The 16041-nt window shown below is 40.3% G+C and overlaps 1 long non-coding RNA gene across 1 annotated transcript; it reads right to left on the bottom strand.

The window, feature by feature from the left end:
- Positions 1–5983: 5983 nt before the first annotated feature.
- Positions 5984–15735, bottom strand: LOC306805505. The gene is made up of 3 exons (XR_013775232.1): positions 15699–15735; positions 7854–7991; positions 5984–6105 (listed from the first exon to the last, which is right to left on the bottom strand). It is a non-coding gene; the product is annotated as an uncharacterized lncRNA (long non-coding RNA).
- Between the last annotated feature and the right edge of the window lie 306 nt (positions 15736–16041).

Here is a 16041-nt window from a genome sequence, read left to right on the forward strand (position 1 = left end):
GTAAAAAAAAGAGAAATACAGAGCTGCTATTGAGCATGGACATAAATCAGATGCTGGTATGCTCCCTGCTGCTTATGTGTGGTGTTGCTCATCACTACCATAATTTATACATGGAAAAAAAGTTCTCATTAAAAAAAAATTAGGGCGCAACTGATTTCAATGCAAATTTAGGAACGTAAACAATGATACTCACAAATATTTTCTACCGAGGTCACCAAGCAAATAGGAATTCTCACAGAGCATAACCAAATTTAGTGCATGAGAAAACATCAGTTTTGAAGATTTTTTAACTTCTAGTAACTCAAAGTAGGTACAGGAGTTCTCAATTTTTGTTTATAGAATACAAAGTATACTAGTTGTACGCTCATTATTTTGTTTAAATGAAACTTCACACGACCTGTCACTACATCATTTTGCATTATTTTTATTCTCAAAATGTAAATAATTTCATATGGAAACATCTTCACTTTCTGAATATTTCTAGAGCCCTTTATACTAAACCTTGCAAAGTAGTTAATCTTTATTTTTTTCCTTTTTCCTCCCTTGCCAGTAGAGGAAGAACCACAAGAGATACAGGTTGCAACTCCAAAGCAAAATTTGGCTCTGCATCAGTGAGTCCCTGCCCTTGGTAAAAGATACTCATGGATTCAAGGGCCAGGAGGGTCCCAGAACCCAGTCAAAAAATCAAGTTTTCCCAAGGACAGTGTTCTCAAGTTAGACTGGGGCACCTGTCTCCTTTAAAAGGCAATCAAACTTTTGCTACAGCCCTTCCTCTGTGAATTGGGTCATTACGGAGCAGGGAGCATTCATGGATGCTCCAGAGAAAAGTGGTTTGCTGTTGGATCAGTTTTTTTCTCAGCCACAAGGGTTAAGGCTCTGTCATCCAGAAAACCAGAACAAATAACATGAGGCTGGTGGCAACCCTGCTCCGAGGGGGCGGAGGAAAATTCAAACCAAAAGAAATAAATGCAGTTTGCAATGTCAAGTCATTACCAAGAGAAGGATTGTGGGGTAAAGTGCTGCCTGAGCAGGTTTGGGAGTGACAAGTGTGTCCTCACTGGGTGCAGGGGAAGGCTGTACACACAGCCCAGGTACACAGCATCACATCAAAGGCACACCTGACTCCACCAGACATTTTCCTGCCTAATGGGAATAACCCCCAGGACCCCAAACACTGCCTAACAGCTTGGATCAAAGAGGACAAGGAAATGTTTGCTGTACTCCTGCAGAACTGGAGTTTGCACTACAACAAAGATAAAAGAGTATTTGTTTGTCCTCATTACATGAGGGTTTTTCAACAAAATAATTAACTGTAGCATAACAGAAAGCCTCACTGGATAAGAATTTTTAAAGCATGTGTTGAAATACAACTACTGAGAATGGATTTGAAAGGCCATGTAGGAATATGGAAAAAAAGATGTGAGCCTTTTTTTAGAACTTTATTTTTTTAATATTTTCTCCCCGCTTAAAAGCATAACCATCAAAGCAAATAAAAGTTTAATAAGTAAAAAAACATTTTAAATGAAAAACTATGATTAACTTATTAAGATCCATTAAGTGTATAATTACAAGGATTCTATTACATTAAGATACCAATTTCTTTAAAGCCAGAAATAATACCTGCTGAAACTTTAATTATTTAAATGAGAAGAGAAAAAGGCATGTTATCTTCTCTGACAAAGATTAAAATCAATTTAATTGCTTCTCTGCTGCATTGACACGATTCTTGCTGTGAGTCAAGCAACCAAAAAGGGAAATTAATACTGCAGCTGTTAATCAAGTGATATTTGTGTGCTTCATCTTATTATAGCAGGAGCAAGAATAACTATGACTTTGGAGAGTTTGTCCACACTATATTTCATAGAATTTTTTTCTTGAAGGAGCATCTTTACTTAATTTGAGTTGCAGGCATCTCCAGGTGACATTCAGCCTGAGAAAATTGTATGTTACATTGTTTGATCCCCTCATAAAAATTGTTCTTCCAAGAGTAAGGTTTATTTCAAATAAATTTGCCCTCAGGTATGTGACTCACTAGTATGAAATTACCAAGTCACACCAAAAAGGGACAGAAATACAGCTGGAGGAGAAGGTTGCCTATGAATCATACTTTCAAGGAAGAAAGCAGGTCAAAGAAATCAACAATTTCAGTAAAATTAGAACATGCATTTGAAAACACATAACAGCTGAGCACACAGCACAACCCATGGCTTCTATCTGCTGATTTAAAAATGTTTATCCTTGCAGTGCCTTTGTTAAACTTCTGCACCAAGTGAATATTCAGCAACATCTACAGACGACAAATTAATGTATCTGATTGTAAGAAAAATGGTATTGTGAGATATTTATGAGTTCTGAAATACAAACCCGTGTGGTGCCTCATCATCTCTTATCAGCCCTTGTTAACTTTACAGATGATGAGAAGCACCAGAATAACTGAGGTTGTCAAAACTAATAGATCTCAGAGGCTCAGCATCAGCACAGTTCAGTTCCATCCACAGTCCACTTTTGAGAAATTTTAACTCCTTCACATCTCTTCACTGAGCAAGAACCAATTCCATTACCTGAGCTGTTATTTACTGTTGGCAGCATCGGGCACTACTCCAGATATTTCAGGAAGAGCAGGCAGCACTTGTGTTTAGTGGCAGAAAAATACCAAGCAGGTCAATTTAAATACAACCTAAATTACTATCTGCATCTTATTGGAAATTCTAGGATCTGGGAACAGAAAAACAGAGGTAAAAGTTTTTGAGAAGGGCATTTTTGGGATAGTATGGGTATATTTGCTAACAGAGTAGAACCATCTGTACCACTAATTATTCACTTAATGCACTAGCAAGCATTAAATAACTAGGTACAGAGCTAAATGACTTTCCCCACTGAAGAACTGGTTTGAGCTTCGTTTATTGCAGGGTCAGTGAATGTGAGGAGTCAAATCTTTTTTTCCCTTTTATACTACTTGGGCAGTTTCATTTTAATTTAGTGCTTTAAACTGAGTATCTGGTCCTTTCACAGCCCCTGCTGTGGCTGACTGTGCTGCTACCAGACCAGCAGGTTATATTCAGTTTGGCCAGAAGTGGCTGTGATGGATCCCAAAGGTTGGTTTTTAAGAAAGAAAAGCTTCAGTGAGTCTTGATACCAGACTGCAGAAAGCAGCCTGGGTGTGGGTTGTGACAGACTCCTAGAGTTCTTCAAACTGAAAGCCAGGGAGCCCTATTTAGAAAGGATTTGGTTCCATTTTAAGATTTGCAGATAGGCTCAGGACTAGGACTGCTTTTGAATGCTTATCTTCTGGTTCACTGAGAGGAAAAAAAAAAAAAACCCACATCATTGCTGCCTCAATTTTATTTTTTACAATAAGTGATGGAGCTCCCTCCATCATCTTGGGATAACCTTGGGAAAACTCCCCTAGCAAGACACACAGACAGAAAATGTCACCAACACAAGAAATGTGTTTCACCTGTGCACATCCTGCCACCCTCAAGGACTCACTATGGAAAGAGACTGGAAACACTCTGGACAGAATATTTCTGCTCACAATGTCAGGGAGGAACGAAAACATCAGACAAGCCACTAAGGATGCTCGTGAACACAGCAGCAATCCACAGCAAGTTTATTTACTGTCTCAAAAACTTGGTCCATAGAAACCTGAATTTGTAAGCCTCCTGGAGGCTTTGCAAGCTCCCCAAGGAGCTGCAGGAAGTGGAAGAGCATCAGAGCAAGTTGCAAGACTCTCTGCACTGGGCACTGGTGGCTGCAGGGAATGCTGAAAACTCAGCCTGGCACACTGTGGAGCAGCACAGTGGGATCTTGGACAAGAAGCCAAGAAATTCAAGTTGCTATTCAGCAGGAGAACAAAGCCAAGGAGCCCAACAGCATCAGCAAAGAAGATTTTCCTCCCTGCATTAGATCAGACTCAAAGAGAGAGGCTGGTGACACCAATAAGGACAGAGAACACGAGCAAGAGTCACTGCAACCATGCAGAAGAAAATAAATCTGTCATGGAGATGAGACAGCAAGAACAGCAAGCTCTGATTGTGCCTGGCAGGCACGGGCAGTGCCCACACGTGCTCACACACCCACAGGCTCAGACAGGAGCCTCAGCTGAACACCACACTGCCAGGGGCTCAGAACAAGCCACAGCATCAGAGGAAAACTTCTCACTCATCTGGCACAGCAAACAAATACATCCAATAACCATCATGTCCTCTGGGGTGTGCAGCAGAACAAAAAAAGAAAGAGGTTTACAGAGGGAGATTGATAGAATGAGTCCAGTCTTATTTCCCAGAAAATGTGACACAGCAAGCTTCACTTGCTCTGATGCCTGTCAGAGGGTCTTTGTCACCAAGAGACAGTCTGTCCATTTTCTAGGAGAAAGTGGGATTGACTTGAGTGGCTGCTTCTCTTAAGAGTCCTAAATGTAATCCTGCGTATCCAGGAATAAACAGACGTGTTCCATCTTGTTCGACAAGGATAATGTTGTGTTGCCTCTCTCCTCTCCCTCACATCTTGTCCATCCTACCTCTAGGATGCCACAGGAATAAAAGAGTTCTTGGAACATGCTGTGAAAGCTAAATATTTGGCAGCAACTTTTTTCAATCTACATGATTACATCCCCATCAGTCAGGGTACCATTACCATTTATATTGGTCTGTATGTGGCCAGCCTCCTCACCAGAGCAATTGACCAGAAATACCAAAAAATAAATTTTTTTAAAAAAATCTGAGAGCCACAAAACTTAAGTCAATAATACCCTTTTGTCATTAAAGCAAAGTGCCCAGAATTGCTGGGTGCACACAACTCAGCACTTCCCAGACAGTCTGGTACCTCCTTTTGGAAGTGCTGCAGAGCCAGCAGCTGTGTCCCACTCCTCCCATGGTACCAGGGCACAGGCCTGCAGAAGCAGCAGAGGGATGCAAAAGAGAAGGATATTTACAGGACAGGGAAATCTGGTGGGAGGGGTGGAGCACCATAAAATCCTCCTGGCTCTAGGTTACTCTGAATCTGCCATTGGGGGATAACATCTAAGCTCCTTGGTGTACCTTCAGCAGCTTGCACCAAGTGGGTTTGAAGCTGTGATCCAGTTCTCAGCAGTGCCCTCCCAAAGCCAGCCCCTGGCCCCAGGGAGCACCTGGAGTGTCCCTGGATGCCCTCACCAGCTGTAACACCAGCACACAGACAAGAGACACAGCACAAGGACTCAGTGATGCTGTCACCCAGCCAGCACTGCCCACAGACCCCCTGGAAATGCTTAGTGCCTCACACTGCTCAGATCCAAGGCTGAACCAAAGAGTCTGGAGAAAGATGGGAAAAATATCATTTCAGGAGTTGGCAGTACTACTCTTTTGGCAGAATCTACCAAGCAAACCAGTTTTTGATATTGATTTCAAATGAAAGACGACAAAAAGTAGATTCAGGCCTTTCTTCTGGACAAAAATATTTTCAACTTGTATTCTACACATTATCATGAAGGCTCTTTCAGAAGGCATTTTACTTTTTCCAAGTACTTCACTTCTACAAATAGCAGACAAACATAGTTTGCAGTTATTAGCTTTAAATCCTCCCACTCCTCTCAACAGTACCAATTCCAATTAGAATTTTTGTATTTCTTTCATCTCTGTGTAGAAATGAAATGTTCTCTTTCCACTTGGCATAGTGCCAGGATGAATATTTGCAACAATTATAAAACATCACAGTCTAGATCCCACTCTTGCTAGAAGTTGTGGTGTTTTGCAGTAGAGGCAGGGAGATACTATAAAAGGAAGCAAAACCTGGTTTGATTTTTCTTGTGCCCATAATTTCACAGAATAAAAGTGGGTCAGAATCAAAGGAGATTTTTAGATTATTAGATAATTCTTAAATTATTGATTATATTTTAAATTTAATAAAGTACAATACACTATTTATATTATTGGATAATAATTATTACTATTAAATTATTAGAGAGCACATCAGTTTTCTGTTATGGAGAGAGCCTAATCTGTGATGGCAAATGTGTAAGAGAACTCCTGCTCTGGTGTGCTGAGAATGGAGTCACATTTCTCTATATGTTGGCATAGAATACCAAGGATCCATCTGGAACATTTGCTTTCTCTGGACACTATCAGCCTGAACAAAAGGAGAGATAAAGTGTTACATAACCAACATTTCGGCTTCAGTATTCTTTTTCTCACCCAACAGCATTTCATAAAATTAGAAATAATAAAAACAGATTTCAGGTCCTTACAGGCTGGCAGGAAGCTAAAGGACAGCAGGAGCTTATCAGGTTTCCAGCATCTCAAGCTTTCCTCTGTCACACGTTCATCTTCCTTTCCTCATGACTTCTTTCAGCACTGATAATTTGCAAAAGGCTTGCAGAAACAGGAAGGAGGGAGGGAGCAAAAGGTGTCCTCACATCTTTCACCATCAGTAGTTTTTATGTTCTGACAGTATGGAAACATAACTAATAGCAAGGCATACATCATCCTGGATGAGCAGTCATCATCAGGGACACAAGGAAAACACAGAGGGGAGCTCTGAAGATTAGTGGAGCAATTTAGGGGTTGGGAGCTGAGAAGCCACACACACTTCAGATGTCTGACAAGATTCTGCACTTGTGGTTCTACAAGGATGCTTGCAATGATTAATTCATGCTTTGCTGCTGTATCACTACATCTGCAGCAAGTTAACATCTCTGCCTCAGTTTTAACTTCTGCAAATTACAGATTAGAATTATGGACTGGGGATTAGTTAATGTTTTTAAGGGACCTAAGGTTTGAAAAGGCACAAAATTGTCATCAGTTATTGAGGGGGGAGAAAACATTTTGTATGATGCCCATAAAAGTATAATTCAATACTGTATGAAAAGAATGCACCCAGGTTTGTATATGGGACATACTGAATGAAAGAAGAAAATAGAAGCCTTTAAAGATAAATAGCAATTGTGAAAAGTGTATAGCTTGCTCAGAGCCCTATAAAAGCTATGGATTTATGAAAAGAAAAACAATATTATTGTAACTTAGACTATCCTTAGATATGGCTCCACAAACATGTTCCACCTGGGAGGTTAAATGTGAATTTACAACACATTTACTACTCTACAGTAACTACCCACATGTATGCTTTTACTGTCCAGTAAATACAAGGCAGCTCATAACACATTCATGGTTCAGCTCATGTAAATTCAACTATAGCTGAATCTCAGGACACTATTATTAAAAACACATGTATCTGAGGTAATAACAACAACAGGTCCTGTATGACACCAGCAAACAAAACCTGAAATGAAATTCAATACAGCATAATGTAAGGCAATGCAGATGATGTGAAAAGGGCCTTCCTGCAGATCTATGAGCTGAACAGGCATTTAAATCTTATTATACCCGATCATATTGCACTATTTGGGCACATTTCTAGATAGTATAAAGAAACATTATGCCTAGTACTGCTAATTCCCCACATGCAGCAGATGGTTTCACCACAGTGAAAATGTGTGTTTCAAAATCAGACCCTGTGTAGGGAAGGTAATGATGGAAACCGTGGCATAACATTTCAAAGATACAGAGCTCAGTAAAAAAAATATAAAAAAAAAAAAAAGCCAAATGCTACTTAGGCAGAGAATATGGCAATGATTTACTGAAACTTCTGCAACAGGTAGGGGAGCCAGAAATGAGATGCTGATGCTTTTCTACCTTTATCATGTAGAAGAGGGCAGCTGCACAGAGCACAGCTAAGACATGGGACTCCAAACAACAAAGTTATTTTATGTGCCTGGGGTATCAGAAAAGTGAAACTACCAATTCCAGTGCTGAAGGAAAGCTCAGTAAGCACAGCAAGCAGCAATGCCACATCCATAACCCAGTGAAGGTAATAAATACCTTTCTGAACACCTCATGCAGCATAGACATATCAAGTTCTGACTCCACTGGAGCCCAATGCAGAAACACCTGGTGTTAGAGGAGACAAACTTGGAATTTCTAAGAAATTTCTCCATAAGGAAAGAATGCCAGCTATTCCTGTTAGGAATTAAAGAGGGCAAAGCATGTACTTAGGGAAAATTACACCATTTCTATCAAACTCCCTGCCAGAATGAGATTGTTTTATTTGATGGAGACTTGCATTTTGGCTCACAAGCATCCTTGTGAGTTTGTCCCACCCTCCCTTGCATGCAGCCCTTCCTCAGGACCTGACAGCAATCTGAGAGGCAGCTGCCTTTTACAGATCATGACCTGAAAAGCAAAGGAAGATGTTTTTGTGCCCCTTAATCCTATAAACCTTAAGGTAGATAAATGGGCTTGGCAAACTTCTCAGTAGCTCCTGTGAATTTATGTTCTTTGAGACCAGTGTGAATGAGGACAACCCAGTCCAGCATTTTAAGTTTGATATCCAGTGTTCAAAAGGAATTAAATGAGCACAAGGTTTGAGGCAGGGGGGAGCAGGGAGGAGTTGGGGCATGGCTTTTCCCCAGATATCTTCAAAGAGACTGTCAGAAGACTGCATTGTTTATTCCAGCCCTGACTCCTGGCCTGGAGGAAGCCTCTCATACAGAATTATCCCTGTACCCTCCTGGCAGGGAGGGGGTGTCTGTGGAGTCTGGGTGTGATTTCCAAAGCGTGGCTGAGCTGCAGGAGGAGCCAGGACTGTCTCATGAAGCCAGGGCAGGTTCCAGGTGCCCAGTGCTGCCATGAGCTCTGTGTGCAGCACTCAGGGTCAGCTGCAAACGAGCCAAAGGGAGAAGATTCACCAGGATCAGCTGAACATCTATATCAGCTCCTTCATTTCCTACACCCCAGCATAGCAGTTCATTCCTTCCTCAGATCAGAGCCCATACTGAAGGCATGTCAAAGTTTCTCAGAAAAAAAGTTTTCCATTAAAAATTCCACATTCCCTAAGAAAGTTTTAACAAATTGCCACTTTGACATTTGTTTTGTTGAACAATTTCTGACCAGTTCTATGAATATAACATTACATGTGCTGCACAAAAATAAACACTTAGAGATAGCTAGATAATATAAATTTGGAAGCATCTTAATTAGAGCTAAACATATGAAACATATGTCAGTTACTGATATATATTAAAAACACAGTTAAATATAGCAGCTTGTTTTCTATCACTACAGCTATGTAATAGCTCACAAAAAAATGAGACGTGTGAGGGCAACATCTTGAGACAGCACATTAGTGTTCATTTTGGTCATTTTATTGGTGTCCTATGTATATGTACTGAAGACAAAATATCGCTGCTTTTCAGGGACCTTCAGCATGTAAAATGCAAGAACTAATTCTGCCTTCTTTATCATGGGCACCAAACCCTGAATCAAAGGTATTTTCTGAGAGCTGCCATTACCCAGCCATGAGAAAGCCTGAGATGTCTTTGGTCAGGATTTGATTATACATACAGCATCTATTACCTTGGAACAGGTGTTTGTTGTGCACAAAGTCCAGTTCTGGTGCTTCACCAGAAGCTATAGACACTTCCCTCCAAAGCTGAGAGAGCAGTATCAGTTTCAAGTGAAGGATGTGACATTATTACAGAAATGGGCCAAGCAGCCTCTTCCTCTGAGTGTCATTCTTTGCTGGGCAGCAGCCAAACTCCTCATGCAGATGGAGAAAAGGTGACAAACTGTGTGTGCTCTGCTCTGGAGCCCCCAAAAGCAGGCTGGCCACTGCCTCATCAGCTCTGCCACAGGCAGGGAGCAGCTCTGTCTGGAGCCAGCCACAAGACCCTGCAAGCACATGTCTGCTCCACATCACAAACTCCCCAGCCAGGCTGAATGCAGCCCAGGAAAAGACATCTTTTACACTGGTGACCAAATGTATTGGATCCACCCATCAGAGCATGGCAGGAACAAAACCCAGAACCTTCAGTTACAGCCATACAAGTTACTACCTCCAGCCCCCAAATTAAAAACTCACAAACAGCAGCAAAAACCCAACAATAAAGCAAATGCAAACCCCAAAACCCAACACAACTCACAGATATGTCTGACCTAGTTTCCAGCACAACAAAACGACTACAATGAAAAATTACAGCAGAATAAAGACCCTTAAGCCACAGAAATTCTGGTCATATGTGCTCACTAACCTGAAAATCTCATTGGTATCCTCCACAATGGAGCTTGCCCTTTGCCCATCAAAGCTTAGCTAAAAAGCAGGAGCAATCAATAACCCTTCCAAAACAGATACCATTCTGCACATGTCTAGAGTTTCTTAAACCATTTGTATACTACACTTGGATTTTCTCCTCCCCGTGCCCAGAGGCCAAGTCCTCATTACACTAAGAGGAATTATGGAAATCTGGAAGTGTTCATAATATGAGGTGAGCTGTTTCTATGATAATAATGACTTTCCTAAATCTAGGTTTTACAAATCTAGAACAGATATCTGTATAAGAAAATCAAGTGCTGTAAAGTGAACTTGACACTCCTAACTAGTAGCTAATGAATTTCTTTGATAATAAAGAGAAAAGTTAAAAATAGTAATAGAAAAGTATTTGTTCCTTTATAAATAATAAATACTGCAGAAGAAAACTTCTTTGAATTTTTATTGCATTTCATCCTTGCTGAATAGTCGTGGCTTCAGCAGCTGCTACATGAAATGTGTCACTGCAGTGAATAAATACATAAGCAGCACTACAATGCAGCTGCCCTGTAACAGCATTAGTGTAAAGACTTTAGTGGTCACCACAGCCAAAACCAGAAATGCACTCTGACTTTATAAAGATGTGCTTTCATGTCACTGAACATGCTAGCCCATAGACTATAAAGCTCATGTACTAGAGCTTAGCATTAATTTTTCCTCCTTCAGAAAAGGGAGGTACCTTGTTCACTGCTTATTTTGGCTTTCTCCCTGTAAGATATTTCTAACAAAAAGACATGTTCAGGTCCCTTTCCCCTCTGGCCCACTCTTCCAGTGGTGGAGTTCCTCTCATCTCACCCCCCAACCAGCACCACCTCAACTCCTCTTTCCCCTTTCCCATGTTTTAACACAACCCTCACACAGTAAGAGCAAAACGCAGACCCTGGAACAATGCCTGTGGGAAAAGGGACAAGGTAAGAGAGTTCCCTCATCTATGCTGGTCTGCAGATTTCATCAGAATACTGATTTCAGGGAGAAAAATATCCTGCTTACTTTACCAGGAAACTCCAAGAGCAAGAGACCTACACAGATGGACAACAGTGTAATAAACAGAAAGTTGGCAGCATGAAAAGAACACCTGTTGCTGACAAATTATTTTTATTACAGTTTTAAGTCTGAATAGCTTGTACTTATTTCATTTTTTTTTCATTCTCTTGTAGATCTCAGTTACATATAATCACAAGTCTTCAAGCTAAATGATTTCCTTAGTAGACAAGCTCTTTTCAAAGAAATGAAAGATGATTCTTTTATAAGGTCACCCTTGGAAAGCCTGCCCAAATAGAGATGAAAACATTAACAAGGGCCTGCTCTGTATTCTAGAGGAAAATAATATTTGAAAGCAAGGGAAAAAAAAAAAAAAAATCAGACAAGCAAGAGCCAAATGGGAAGTCTTGCTATCTACCCATTCAGCACTTCTGCAAACAAATTGATTTAGTCATCTGCAAGCTTGGCCATAAGCTCCCTGCAGGAATTGCAGCTCATGCATACACAAGCCCCAAAGATTTTTGTTCAAAATTTAATCATATGACAGAAAAATATCACACATTTACTGTATATGCTACCTGGAGTTCTCATAGCATCACATTTTTGAAAAGGTGAAGGAACCATGCAGCACTGGCAAAGTGACAGAAATAAATTTAAATGTTGATTCATCAGTTATTCAGGATATTCTCACAAAGGGGAAAAAAAACCAAGGGCAGTTGTGAAGGAAGGTGTGCAAGTGTGCAGTTTAAGCATTAAAGAAAGGAGCACGACTAATACAGCAAATATTAAATTCCAACGATTCATTAGGATTTCCTCCTCCCACCATTGCAAGAATGTTGACAAAAAGATCAAGAATAAGTAAGTAGCTGTGTTTTCTGAAAGGAACCGTTTCATCTTGTTGGGGTTTTTTTTGTTTCACTTTTTGATACCAGTGGTTACTATCCCTCCCTCAACATTATTCCAGGTCTAGGTAAGAGTGTCATGAGTACATCTAGCACATATTTTAAAGTACTTGATTTGCTTGTAACTTCACATCTCTTCTGTTTCAGCCTTTCCTCTGCCTTACTTTGTAATCTAGAAAGATTATGAGAAACCTGAAGAGAGAGGCACAGTCATCTACCTCAAAAGAATCTAGGGAAACAGCTGATTTGTCTCTAACAGCATCTTTTTCCTCTGCAATTGCAGTTCAATTTCACCTATCCTCGGGGAGCCTCGTTCCTTTTTCTAAGGGAAAATAGCTCAAACTAGGAAAGTCAGTAAATGGTTTATACACCACAGCTATTACCTAACAAGTTGGTCAAAACTTCCTCAGACTTCAGGAGCCAGAGAATGGCCCAACACCACACAATAGTGCTCAGGTAGCTTCATGAGAGAATAAAGAAAAACATGCACATTTCCTAAAAAAAGCCCACAGGTGAGGTGAGGAAGCAGTACTGAGGAAATAAAGGCAGGGTACCACTGCTCAATATCATTCTTCTCCTCAGCTGACATATAATCCAGAGGGAAACTCCCTGCTGCACGTCACTTCAGGGCTTGGCAGTGGCCAGCAAGGCTTTCCTGACATGCACTTACTCCCCACCCACCAGTTATTTGTAGTGCAGGATCTCCAAAACATTTCTTAAACCATTATGGGGACTATGTGACTATATCCAAAACTGAATTATTGACATATTATGTAGAGACTTCAGGAGAAAAACAATTATACTAAGCCCAAAGGGGGAAAAAAACCAAATAAAAACATAGCCATTCATACAAAGGCACACTCTGGAAATGGCTGAATTACATTCAAACTTTTTTTGGAGAGAACAAAAGGAGTCCAGCTGAAGTGAGACAGTTGGTTGGAAAAAAGGTACAATCAGACAACACTGTAAGAAATAGGAGTCATGATATGAGCTGTAAATTTGCCCTTAACACTTACATAATGCCAGATGCATATTTTATATCATTGTACAACAGAGTTGCAATAGTAGACAACCACATCATAGAGGGATCTTGAGCTGTGACTCTGAGCCCCAACTGCACAAAGCACCTCCCCTCCTCCATCTTCCAAGATTATTCCATTTCACTGGAGACACAAAAGCCAGCATGTACCAGCCCACTATCACTAAGCCTGATCTAGATGAGAAATGCTGTGTTTCCACCACATTTTCCTTCTCTGTCAGCCATTTCCTCCTCCTCAGCCTCTTCTCCATTGGTAGGAAAGCAACCACACCTCAAATAATTTTAAACACGTTTTGGCTTCTCCAAAGTGGGTCTTAAATCAGGAAAACAAAAGTGAAACCAAATCTCTACTATGTTACCCTACATGGTAAGCAGTACACAGAAGCAACCAGCCAGCTCAGTGATATAAAGCTGAAGGCATCAAGGAAAAGCCTTCAAGAAGTTCCAGATGTGCATATTGACAGCACTGGCAGCTTTTCTAGAGCAAAACAAATATCACCTTTGAGTCGTCATAGCAAAACCTAACTTTTATAAATGTACATCCATATTGCCTGGCAGAGAGACAACTTGGGCCCAAATTCTCCCTTCCCCAAGAGATATACAGATTTGAAAAAAAAAAAAAAAAAAAAAAAAAAAAAGAAAATCAGAAGTCTTTGTGATTACTCTGTGGCACACCAAGCCTGTAAAACTAAACCCATTTTATTTCATCATATTCAAATCCCCACAGCTCCACTGAAATTTAATTATACCTTCACTTTGCATAATTAAACAGCCATTTCATGGCTTTCTAAAGCATATAAAATGACTGATGAGTGTAGTGGTAAAACTTTCAAAAGTACTGAGAGATTTAGGAGGCTACAGGTATGTCTAGACAGCAGCTAACTTGCATAAAAGCAGCAGTATTATTTTGTTTGCCCAGTGGGATTAAATAGCTCTCCACATATGCCACATTTCAGCAGTTCAGCTATTTCTGGTATTTTATCTACCCCATTTACAGCTAGCACAAGTAATTGCATCATGTAGAATAGATATATGTAAAATCCTGGTGATTTTTCAGATGGGACTCAATATTTTTTCCCAAAGGAACTTTCAGAAGGTTCATAGTTTGGTGAAGCAGCAGCTATGAACACTCAGTTGAACCTTTAGCACTGCTTCATGCCAGTACATTAATTAAGAAAGAACATTTTTTCCCTCCCTCCACACTGAAAAAAAACACTATGTGACATTTTTTCCTCTCATTTTGTAGATTCCCTGAAAACTTCTTAGATCAAATTCACCATATTTTAGGTCTCTTCTTTCCTGGTTTTCTGTGCCATGTTCATCCTTGTGATATCCAAGTCAGCTGTCCTTTACTCATTCCTCTTGGAGGAGAGGTGGAAATGAGCTGTGGCATCTCTAACAGCAGAGCACAAAAGCTTTTCCTAACTTTTTTCCTTTTGGAAAACTGACATTCTGTAAGCAGCTAGAATAGGATGCACACATATCAAGTAATATCTGGGGTTTTTTCCTCTCTCGTTCCCTTGTCTTTTCAAAGGGACTGCCTCTGCTGATGGAATGGTTTATGAAGCTAAAGGATTCATCTTACAGAACCCCAGCACAGGTGATGGGGACTTCCAGTCAACACACAGCACACAGAACATAATTAACCACAGTCTGCTTTGAGAAAGCATTTGCTTCACATACTAGGTGAAAAGTAATGGTTTTTAAAATTCTCAGAAACTCTACAAAAAGCCTTTACTATGCCCAGAATGCTACCACTTTATATGCAAAATTATTCAAATAAAGCAACCAAGGATAACACAAGTTGATTTGCCTATAGCAGACTTTTCTTTTTAATTCAGTCTTGTTTTAACAAGTCAGTAGGCCATAACTTAAGATAGCATTTCTATGCCCAATACATAATCTTGTATCTTGTAAGAAAACCAGAAAAAACACTAATTAGGACTCCTGCCTGAAAAATACATCGTGCTGCACTTCAAGTAGTGCAACAGGTGTTTTAACTTATTTTGCACATTTCTATTCAAATACAATCCTAATGTAGAATGGTAAAGACTAAAAGGGATAAAACACAGATGGAGTAATATATACATAACGAAATGTGAAAGTATAAATAATGCAAGCATATGGCATACATGTGGAACTTGCTTAGATGATCAGGCAAAAGTCAAATGAAAGCAGCATTCCCTGTTTTAATCTTCAATCATAAGGTGGGCAGTCTTCTTGCATTATTTACAAAGGTTAGAATAGTCTTTTTTCTTGAAAATTACCACACTCCCTAGACAAATCACTTTTTACTCAATTTCTATTACTCAGTGTCTAAAAATGCACCTTAACTTGGCCCAGTCACTGGAGATTGTGCAGAGCACCCAGACCTGATCACAGCAGTTCTGTGATTTAGCATTTCCAGAGATCCACATGTACCTCAGAGCTGTGCCCAGAAAAGGTCACCTAAGTTTATAGCACACACATGGATAGAATAACAATACAGGAGAGATCTCTATTGAGGAAAAACAACCTTGAAAACCCACCAGATTGCATAAACTAAAAATGTTGCCAGAAGCCAACACAGACAGAAGTAGAAATTGCTGAAAAACAGTTCTCCAACAAACAGCTGACATACACAAATATAAAACTGAATTTAAGAAAAATAAGGAACCTACTTTTTCTTGGACAATCCAGCTTGAGGAGCTGCAGCCCTAAGCACACCCTGTGACCTTTACAGACCCACTCAGCTGAGGGAGCCCTAAAAAGCTCTTTTCTCACCTGGAGCCCGTTGGATCTTCAGGCAATTGGTGCCCCAGATCAGCTGCTGTAGCTCACAGCAGCCCCACCCCTGTTCTGGTTCTGGTTCTGGTTCTGGTTCTGGTTCTGGTTCTGGTTCTGGTTCTGGTTCTGGTTGGGATGGAGAAAAGGTCACACACCAACACCTCAGCTGCCCTGCCACAAACCCAGGGCTTCAGTGGAAATCTGCCTCTGACAGCAGCTTAAGCTACACTCCCTGGA

The sequence above is a fragment of the Erithacus rubecula genome, assembly GCF_903797595.1.
Source record: "Erithacus rubecula genome assembly, chromosome: 10".
Taxonomy (NCBI): Eukaryota; Metazoa; Chordata; class Aves; order Passeriformes; family Muscicapidae; genus Erithacus; species Erithacus rubecula.